Source organism: Gossypium hirsutum, chromosome D05 (genome assembly GCF_007990345.1).
Source record: "Gossypium hirsutum isolate 1008001.06 chromosome D05, Gossypium_hirsutum_v2.1, whole genome shotgun sequence".
In the NCBI taxonomy this organism is placed as follows: Eukaryota; Viridiplantae; Streptophyta; class Magnoliopsida; order Malvales; family Malvaceae; genus Gossypium; species Gossypium hirsutum.
Window position 1 is genome coordinate 55,619,234 of NC_053441.1, and position 11,583 is coordinate 55,630,816.

The 11,583-nt window shown below is 29.9% G+C and overlaps 1 long non-coding RNA gene across 2 annotated transcripts; it reads left to right on the top strand.

Annotated features, from left to right (window-relative positions):
• Positions 1-1,411: 1,411 nt before the first annotated feature.
• On the top strand, positions 1,412-3,147 carry LOC121216792 (uncharacterized). Of its 2 annotated transcripts, XR_005913010.1 has the most exons (4): positions 1,412-1,577; positions 2,055-2,114; positions 2,414-2,525; positions 3,096-3,147. It is a non-coding gene; the product is annotated as an uncharacterized lncRNA (long non-coding RNA). The 2 variants fall into 2 exon arrangements; XR_005913009.1 differs by lacking the exon at positions 2,055-2,114.
• The last annotated feature ends 8,436 nt before the right edge of the window (positions 3,148-11,583 follow it).

Genomic DNA, 11,583 nt, shown 5'->3' on the forward strand with positions numbered 1-11,583 from the left:
GTTAAGGGTTTATGTTTTAGAGTTTGGGTTAGGGGTTTAAGGTTTAGGGTTTAAGGTTTAAGGATACTATTTGAAAACTGAAGAATAACATTTGGATTTTAATTACTGGGATTCATGCCATTTTGTACTACACCTATATTATTTAATATAAGAATATAAAATATATTTTTGTACTACACTAACATTGGCCACACGAATTCCCAAAGATATGGTTTAGGATTATGGTTTAGGGTTTATGGTTTAGAGTTTAGGGTTTGGGTTTTATAATTTAAGATTTATGGTTTAAGGGTTTAGAGAATATTGGGGATTGGATTTTGGGGTTTAGTGGTTGGTGTTTGTGGTTTATGGGTTTAAGGTTTATATATGGTATATTGGGGTTTGGATTTTGGGGTTTGGTGGTCTATGGGTTTAATGTTTAGGGTTTAGGGTTTAGAGTTTAGGGTTTAATCTTGGATTTTTTAGAATATAAATCTAAATAATATAAATATAAATTATTATTTAAAAAATATATACATCAAAATGGGTTAAATCCCAAAAGCATACATGAACAATGGTTTAATGTTCAATTGTATACGTGAACTTTTAATTAATTTGATGGAGATCTTGTAAAATATTAACACAATTATTGATATAAATAACATCATTTTTTATTTATATATTGCATACATAAATATTTATATTTATTCAATATAAAAATATATTGATGTATTTATTTTTTAAAATGTGTATTTATTTTTTAAAAATGCATTATTCTCCTTTTTTATTAGTTAATATTTTCTCTTGTAGATATAATTTAAAATAAATTACAAAATTTTTAAATTTTGTTGAATTTTTAAATATTTATTGGTATGAAAGGCATTAGCAATGTTTATGTAAAAAAGGCCGCAAAAAGCAATTTCATGTTAATATAAAACGGCGTCGTTTTTTTGTGGTGATTGTAGTAGCAATGGCGGTGCTTTACCAGAAACGCCGCAATAGGTGATGTATTACCGGCGTTTTTTTGTAGAAACGCTGCAAATATTATTTAAGTGTTAGCAAAACGGCACTATTTTGTGCTTTGCTTTTAGTGGCGCTTTTAAAAAACACCGCAAATATGTATTAGGAGTTCAAGAAACGGCACCGTTTTCTATTGTTATTACCGGCGCTTTTCTTAAAACGCCGCAAATATGTTTTAAGATATCTTAAAACGTCACCGTTTTGTCCATGTTATTAGTGGCGTTTTAGATGAAAATGCCACAAATTTGAGTTAATTGTTTAGAAACGACTGCGTTTTGTATTTATAGTTAGTGGCGTTTTGTTTATAAACGCAGCAAATGGTTTAATTTTTATACGAAAACGGCGTCGTTTTTTTTCCATCCATATTATCCAAACTTAAACCCGAAATCCCCAAATTTTCCCCATTTCCCCCAATTCCAAATTTCCCCAAATCCCTAACATTTCCCCTAACCCTTTCATTTTCCCCGTCAAAAAATCAAGCATTCCATCTGCCGTTGAAGATTCCAAGCCGACCACCTGCTGCGTTGCCGTCTCCTCTACTGCATCTCCATCACCGTCGGTCTCTGCTGCTGCAACCATAGGTAAATTGATGATAGGCCTTTAAATTTTTTTTTGACTGCTATGAAATTTGCCTGTACTGCTTGGTAGAAAACACTTGATTGAAAAGTATTAGATTTATTATTTGGTTTCAATCTCCCCCAAGGAAATTAAAACAACAAAGCTACAGATGCAAACACTGACTTATTGATAAACAAAGCTACAGGAAATTCCTGTTCATTGATCCTCTACTTTTAACCTTTTTTTTTACAGAATATAATATACCTAAATATGAAGTTCTTTTTTTGTTGGTAATTACAAATTTTTTATCAAATCTGATTATTTTATTGAGAAATTATATATCTTTTGAATTGTTTTTGTTGTTGTATAAATATTATTATTTTGTCATATTAAAAATTCACCATAATCTAATATATGTCTTTAATAAGATGAATAAAAATAAGACTCCTCTGTACAGGTGAAAATGTTTGATAAATTTTTTGAAATTGGGTCCGTGGCAGGGAGATCTAAAGTTGGCGATGAATATAAAATCTATGCGGTGGATCTACGAACATTGCAATGTGGGTTCTTTTTCAAAGCAAAGTGGGCAATCTTTAATTTATTTCTCATGCATACACGCCCATAGCCTGCCTACAAACAAACATGTTACATGCATGCCCTAGTTATCATATATCGTTAGAGAGGGACATGACCCTCATTCAACGATAGCACCCATTTTTAAACCATCTCCTTCCTATTTTTTCTTTCATCCATTGACACATGTTAAGTAAATCAGCCTAGTTTAATCAACATAGGGCTGAAGTCCAAATAACATTTGATTCTCCAGCCAAATAACATTTAATTGATACTTTTTATGCAGGATTTTGATAGTATGAACTGATAGATCACTTGGAATTTCAGCTCGTTCGTATTAGTCATAATGAAGTGAAGGAGGAAAGCCAGTATAGCTAATCTTGTCCAGAATTTGCAAGGTCGAATCTATGATCTATTTTTAAATTACCTAATTCAATTAAATTGTATTTAAAGTTTTATTTTAAATCTTTTATTTTATTTTATTACTGTACATTTTGAAGTTGTGCATTTTATTCAATTACAAGCAATCATTTAGTTGCACTATTTGAGCTTGTTAATTTGCAATAATTTGTATTTAAAGTTATATTTTAAATATTTTATTTAATTTTAATGACGGAAATTTTTTTCAAATATTTTAATTTATTTTAAAGTTCAAATTTACTACATAATTTAAAGTTCAAATTTCATAACTTACATAACTTACATAATTTAAAGATCAAATTTCATAACTTACATAATTTACATAACTTACATAATTTAGAGATCAAATTTCATAACTATTTATGAACGAAGATATTACGATTATGAAGATATTTATGAATTATGAAGTAGTAAGATTTTACGATTTTTTAAATATATGTAATATTATAATTTTAATATTGCTCATGTTATATAATTTAACTATTTTGCATGTACTATTATTGTTGTTATTTGTTACTAAAATTTCAACTATTTTATGTGTATTGCAGGAAAAATGAGTAGAAAAAGATTACGAAATTTAAGTATTGTCCAGGATACTCCAAATTCGGAATAAGGAAATAGTGAACAGCAGACAGCTATTGGATCTTCGAATGTGTCGGAGACACTTGACGAGCCTGCAGAATTTCAAAGTAATGTTAAGTTTATTTTGCATGTGTGTTGACTTTTATTATTGCTCGTATTTCTCAATTTCAATATAATAATATATTATTTTCCAGCTAAAAGTGGTGGGACGCGTAGAGGTCGAGGACGTACGCTACTTAAAGATTTATACGGATTAAATCCTGTCGAGCATGTCAAAGTAAGAAGAAACAGTCATGGTCAGCCTGTTGGATTAGAAGCTCGAATTTTAGCAGGCTATTTGGGCATTATAGCACGAAATGCCAATATGTTGCCCATCAACTACGAATCATGGCATCACATGCCTGATAGCAACAAAAATCAAGCTCTCGATAATATTAAGGTAACAAATTGTGAATGTAATTTATAATACTTTGGTTTAAGTTTCATTTATATTTACTTTCTAAACTTTTGTTTATTAGGAGAGATTTGCTTTATAGGTCTCGGATGCCTATATCAAGAAGGCATTGGGTAAAAAATGGAGAGACCATAAGAGCACTTTGAAAAAAGAATATTTTAAGAAAGACATAAGCCTAGAAGAAGAATTGCGAAATGTCCCGCCGAGAAGGCTGAGGTACCAATGGGAAGATGCAGTTAGATTATGGAATTCAAAGAAATGACAGGTATTACGTACTTCCAAACTCTTATAAACTTTTCGGTTTATAGTATTTACTATATACGTAATAATAATTTCATTATGTAGGACCGTGAGTGAGTTGGAACAAGTAGCAGGCAAAAACAAAAATTCACGCATATGGCAAGGTCGAGAAGTTTTGCTTGTGTAGTTGAGGCCGAGGTATTATGAATTTATTAATTCTGTCAAATATTAATCACTTTCTACTATTAAATTATATTTTTACTACTATATTGTAGGAAGTCTCGTCTGGTCAAAAAGTTGGACACCTTCAGCTTTTTGACATTACGCATAGGAAGAAAGATAGATCTCCGATGACATCCGAAGCTGGAGAAATTATGGTATATTTACTTAATAAAATTTGATTTATTGTAAATATTTATAATGTTTAATTATAATGGTTTAATTCTTCGTTAGTAGTTTTAAATAATGTTAAGTTATGTTGCATTCCTTTTTATAATATATTTCGTTTCTAACTCTTTAATTGATTTATTAGGAGAAACTAAAAGATAAGAAGGCGGAGTATGAAGTGATTGCTTCAACTAATAGTTCTCTTAATTTTGAGGACATCGATAACATAATTATTAATGAAGTTTTGGGTCCTGAAAGGTATGGTCAAGTTTGATTTCAAGGATCTAGTGTTACCCTGACCCAATATTTTGGATCTAGCTCGTAGCAATACATGCCTTCCGGGAGTCAAGCTCAAGTTGAAGTTCAGAGGTTAAGAGAGCAGATAACTCAGATGCAAGCTAGCACAGTTGAGGAAAATTCTCAACTTAGAGTGGAGGCAGTAGCGAGGGAAGCAGAGCAAAACAGAAAGTACGATGAACTCCAGCAACAGCTTCAGACTATGATGAAGATGTTCCAGCAGTCGCAAATGCCGCCATCTTAGACATTTGTTTTCTTCTAACTTTTAACATTATTGTAAGAATATTTTGAATTATATTTCAATTATAATTTATATCATATATCTTTCGTATAATTTTCTATCATCTAGATTTGTTGTTTTTGGTTGGATTTTCGCAAAAATATTTGCTGTTTCTGGTTGGATTTCATGCAGGAAGAGTTGGATATTGATGAAAAATGTATACTGCAAATTTGTCCAAATTAGTGGCGTTTGTAAAAAAAAACACCGCTAAAGACCACGAACTATAGCGGTGTTTTCAAAAAAAGCGTCGCAAAGTGCCATGATTTATAGCGGCGTTTTATAAAAAAGTGCTGCTAAAGATCTTGAATTTTCGCGGCGTTTTCTACAAAAGCGCCGCTAAAGGCAATTACTTTTAGCGGCGTTTTATAAATTAGCGCCGCTAAAGGCCAAGACCTTTAGCGGCATTTTCTATAAAAGCGCCACTAAAAGTCATGATCAAATTTTAGCGGTATTGCCGCTAAAGGAAAAAAACGTCGCTAAATGTCTGTTTTCCTGTAGTGAAAATCTCTCTCTTTTTATTTTTATTGTCTAAACTTTGAGACTAATAAATTTAGCTCTATTGGGATTTGACCTGATTACACTATTTCTACAAGTTAGATTAGGAGGAAATGAGTTAGAAAAACACATTATTACCTTATTGAGCTTTCTCTTTCTAGTTTCCATTTTCTCTCTAAAAAAACCATAAAACCCTTAGCTTGAATGGTGAAGTTGATGGAGGAAATGAGTTTAAAAGTTGATTCTCCACTTGATTTTTGTAAAAAAATCGAAGTTTGGGATTGAAATATGACATAAATTAAAGATAAATAGAAAGGAGACCAATAAAGGTGTCCATGGGTTGAGTTGACCTGAGGCCCGATTAAAAAAAAATTCAAACCCAGACTAGCCTAAAAAACTAATTTTACTATTAAAAATTTAATAAAATATTTAAAATATATATTTTTATAATTAAATTTAAATTAAAAATATTTTTTTATTATTTAAATTAAATTTGAATCTAACTCGAAATACAAAAATTCTTGTCTAAACTCAAACCAAACCAGGTAAAGCCTACTGAGTAAGGCTAACTACATGATTTTTGGACAGATCTAGTGAACAAAATCTCCTTCCCCCGTAATGGCCATCTAGTTTGGGGATGGGGTTTTGCTTTTTGCCCCCTTCCCTCTGTTAGAAACATATATTTATTAGTTCAATGGTAGGGACCATGCCCCTTCAATCTCATATATATATATTAGTTCTCAATGGTAGGGATCTACTTCTACTGGTTTAAAACTTAAGTAGTTTCACATCTTTCCGTAACTTTTTATACAAATAATATTTTAGCTATCTAACAATTGAATTTATCATGATATTTGTACTTTTCATACATGTAATTTGTTAAATTGATTCGATAACTGTATCACAGCTCCACAAAATGTAATCTACAAGAAAAGGAACAAGGCACAAGTAAGCTTACAGAAGCTTAGTAACTTCGATGATTACAAGATAATCTTATCGGATTGAACATAAATAAACAATGTATGAGATTTAAGAAATTAAGTTCCTGTCAATCACAGCTCACAACAGGTGAGTATTGCACAGTACAATAATTCAAATCATATTCCATATTACTATTATTTCAACTTTCCAAAAACACTTATACTTGGATAATTCACATCATCAAGATGCCATATGATAAATGATCATAAACCAAGTCATAGTTCTAACAATATCTCATTTCAGGTAATCAGAAGGGTATCACTCATTCGAGTTAACATTTATAACTTTAACCGACTCACGATGCTGCTTACACAAGCTGTAGAGAATCCGCAACACATGTAGGATCTCAAGCCATCACTACGGTCTATATCATGGGTACATAGTACCTGCTAAATAATCACCAGCCCACAACCTACTATTTACGTACACCACGTACTTATCATACTCATTTATTATTTATTCTTTAAGCATTCAATGGATAATTACAACATTATATCAAATTCTAATAAAACATGTAGTATGTAAGAAATCATTATAAACATAAAAATAATAGCACGAACTTACTGGACTGATTTGCTGCAGCAGCCAAAGTATAGGGACTACTTAGCTGCTTTGTCCTTTCCATGGTTATCAACATGTTCCTAATCTAAAATAATAATTCCATTCAATTAACCAACACCAACAACAAAATTAACTTATCATTTTTGACATTTTTACAAAATTACCCCAAACATTTTACTTTTATGTAATTTAGTCTCTAAGCTCAAAACATGCAATTTAACCATATGAAAGTTAACTTACCTTGGCATTACAATAATTTAGGAATCAAAATACATTGGTACAAACATAACAATCCTTTGACATCTTACACATTCATTTACTTTCACAAATACATCAAATAGGTTAGTTTGATTACGAGCCATAAGCTTAAAACAAATTCACATAGTGAAATAACAATTCATCTTATCACATATACTAACCAAATCATATTCAACTTGCAACACATAATTTCATTCATATACATATATATTCATTCCAAACATATTGATTCCATTTAGTACCATTTTCATTTCTGTTTTTTGCCTGGAGAACTAAAGTAACATGAAATCAGATACATGGGATTCATTTGCTCACACAAGTTGTAATATTCAAATTTTCTCTCAGAGCTGTGATATTTGAATTTGCTCACACAAGCTGTGATATTTAGGCCACTCACATAAGCTGTAGGTTAGGTTTACTTTTGCAACTTTATTCGAGACTGCTCACTCAAGCTATCGAGAATCTGCAACACATGTTGGATCTCAACCATCAATAAAGAAGCCCCTAACCAATGTCTGATTTCATTTTGAACCTTAACAACATGCCATTCATATTCACATCGTTTACTAAGTTCATACAAGTAACATTATAGTTTCTGTATCATTTCAAACTTGTAATTGTATACACACTTTTCATATTTTTTTGAATAGCAATCTATATACCTTTTAAACCTTGTAACATCATCACATACATACTATTCAATTACACAATTGTTCATATCTATTCAATACCATGTACTTAATGAAATTTATCATTTAATTCGTATTTTATGGTTTGGTCCATTTGATACCAAAAACATCATATTCATAACAATTCAACTAGAAAAACAATATAACACAAACATATTATGAATTAATAAAGTAAGTCCCGTATGAACTTACCTAGAAAAACAACAAGCAAACAAGACGTCGTGGACTAATCCACAATTTTGTCTTTTCTCCAATTATCTTCTAATTGATTTAATTCTCAATATATATGATAATTCATTCCAATTTATCAATTCCAAACATCTTATAACATCCTATTTAAAGCATATTAACTCAATTTTATTTTTTGAATGGTTCCTATAGTTTTTTTATTCAATTTAGTCCCTAAAATTGAAATAAACATAAATTTCACATTTAAGCTATGTTTTTCAATACAATTTCAATTTCATCCTTCTATAACCCTATTTTATCTATATTTACAAAAATTTCATGTCAATTTTGAAATACTTACACTTTAGTCCCTATGTTCAAAACAAAGAATTTTCACTTTACAAAGTCATTATATCTAAGCTTAAAATCTAACTATTTAACACTAAAGTTTCAAGAATCAATCAATGGCATCATTTATAAACTTTAACAGTTTCAAAAAATTTAACACATGAGTTAGCTAAACAAGGTCATGAGACTTCTAAAACATAAAATTACAAGAAAATGACTAAATTGAGCTCACCAATTGAGGGACTTAAGCTTGGGACTCCGTGGTCAAATTCCTTCTCCTCAATAATGGAGTTTTCGGTGGAGAAGATGAAATGAGAAAAAAATGTTTTCTCTTTCCACCTACTTTTATCTTTTGTTAGTTTTCTTTATTTTACTTATTTTCATATTTTAATTTTAATTTTAATTTTAATATAATTTCTATAAAAATCATGCTAATTACATATATTAACCATCCACCACATTAGAAAATTATCTATTTACCATTTTAACCTCGATTTAATTACTAATTAAGTCTTTTAGTAATTATAAATCTATAGCAATTAATTTTTACTATTTTTATGATTCAGTCCTTATACCTTAATTAGTCACTAATTTGACAAAACTACCTATCCAAAATTCAATTTACCTATTTAATCACTTCATAAATATTTAATAAAAATATTACGAGTTTAGTTTTACAAAAATAAGGTCTCAATATCTCATTTTTTGACACCACTAACTTTAGGGTCATTAAACTTGTACCTTACTCAACTATCCATTCAATAAAATTATTGGACCAAAAATCAATTTCACACTATAATAGACTCATAAATATTAATTAATAATATTTACTGACTTAATCATCAAAAAACAGGATTCCCAAACCATTGTTTTTTATACCACTAAAAAATGGGTTGTTACACCATTTCATTCATGCCACATTTTAATGTTACTAATGGATTCATTTAAGTTAATTGACTTATATAGCTCAATATACATTTTCAAGGTTTGTTAGCCTATCACATTATGAAATTCAAGTTTAAAACTATCATGAATGATTCATATAGCGTTTAACCCAACACAGGTTCTTTTAAAGCATAGTTCCTAACATTTTCATACATATATGTGGACATACATACATACATACATAAATTTCATTTCCATTTATTTTACTAAGGCATGCAAGATTCTAAATTGCCATAATATTAATAGAAACAAATTTACCCATATCAATTTCTTTATAGCTTACTTAGATCATCACCATATAACCATATTTTTCAATTCCATTATTAATTCTTATCATATCTTCGATTGACGCCCGCTGTAATCCTAATAAAACAACAAACATACACTACTGGAAATCCATATGCACCAAAGAGCACCGAGGTGCTATGCTCGAAGGCAACATATAACTCCATAAATCGGAAGGGCCTTCGAAGAGGTAACATGAATTGAATGGTAAAAAAAACATGCTCGAAGAAGGGTAACACAACAGAATTCCAAGAACATATCACATAAAACCAAAGCCCACATATCTCCAGTACAAAACTCCAATGAAACATAAACATGAGACCCTAATTGGCATGTTAACCGTATCCTAACCTTTCTACTAAGCTTACAAAGACTTAAATGTTCATAACAATGGTTTATGGTTCATTACACCCATAACATTCCCTAAAAAGTGTCATATTGATTCAATTTCATAATAGAAGGTTCTTAGACCTCACATGTTCAATATCTTTTTTCACATAGTCATTGTCATCTTTCCATTTTTATATCATAGCATAACAAAAATTATGATTTTTGTGATAGATTATAATTATATATACTTTGTTGTGTTTAATTCCCTTATATTCTAGTTATATTGAGTGCTTAATTGTGGAAATTGTGTTTATTTTGATGTAGGAGCTGCAAATATTGAACTTAATTGCTAAATTGCCAAATTTTAGTTAAATCGATGCATCAAGGGAATTTTAAACTTAATTGTAGACTTGTGATGTGAGCCAATTTGGGAGCTATCAGCTTGATGGACTTAATTAAGGAGGTCTGAATTTGGAAAAGGACTGCCAATTTGAATTTGAATTTCATTAAATGTGACAGACTTGTTTTGTTTCGTCAGGATTGCTTTACTGTTATTAGGTTTATTTTTAGTATACATATGTATGTTGAGGGAGTAGTCGAGGGAGGAAAAAAACGATTAGTTTTTATTTCTTTTTCTTTTCACATTGAATTGTACGTGATAAATGATTTATATGAGTACCAAGCAGTTTACTTATGTGTGTTGTTGTGGCTTTCTCAATTTCATAGCTTGCATGATAGACTCTAGGGAAATAAAAGTACAATATTAATTTAATTGTACCTATCTCAATTAAGTGATTTTGGTGTAAAACTTAGATGGTTTTACACTTTTGCGTAACTTTTTATACAAATAATATTTTAACAATCTAATAATTGAATTTATCATGATATTTGTACTTGTCATACATGTAATTTGCTAAATTGATTCTATAACTCTATCATATCAATCTAAATAATGGTCTATATTAATAAATATTTGAAGGTTGGAAACTTTTTTACATAAAATAAGTAGTTAGAAACTTTTAACTTATGCCAAACTTGACATGCATGATTTACATAAATAGAGTATGAAATTTGACAGAGGAGTTGTTAAAATATTAATTGTATAAAACATTATGAATAGGTGTAAAACCACTTTAATTTTACTTCATATTCTTAAATCTTCTCACTAATCCCCTTTTCAATAAAATTAATCCCAAAAATTTAATATCACATTAATATTATAAACCAGTTATAGTATTGTGTGAAATGATCAAAATACTCACATATGACAAAGTTACCATTTTACCCCTTTTTTATTCAACACTTACATTAATCACCATCACTTGACACTTATCATATTTAAACTTCATAATAAAACTATTACAGAAATCCATATCATTCTCTTTTTCCTCTTCTCCTTATACAGGTTTTGTACTTCCCTTAAGAGTTCAACCAGAACTACCCCAGCACGAGGTGCCATTAGAGGGTCATACCAACTAAAAATAACGACAACATACCCTTTTCCCATTTCCATAATTTGGGCACCCAAGGAATTTTCTACTTGGGTTTTATTACACCATGATGTCCTTAACATAGCTGGGAACCACAATAGCAAACAAGTATAGCATGTGGTGACTCCTCTTCTTCTTCTTCTTCTTCTTCTTTGTTATTTGGTTCAAAAAGTGAGAGTCCTCTTTTTTAAGGGTTTACTTATTTTAAAGTTAAAATAGGTTTTTAAAGTGAAAAAAAAAAGATTA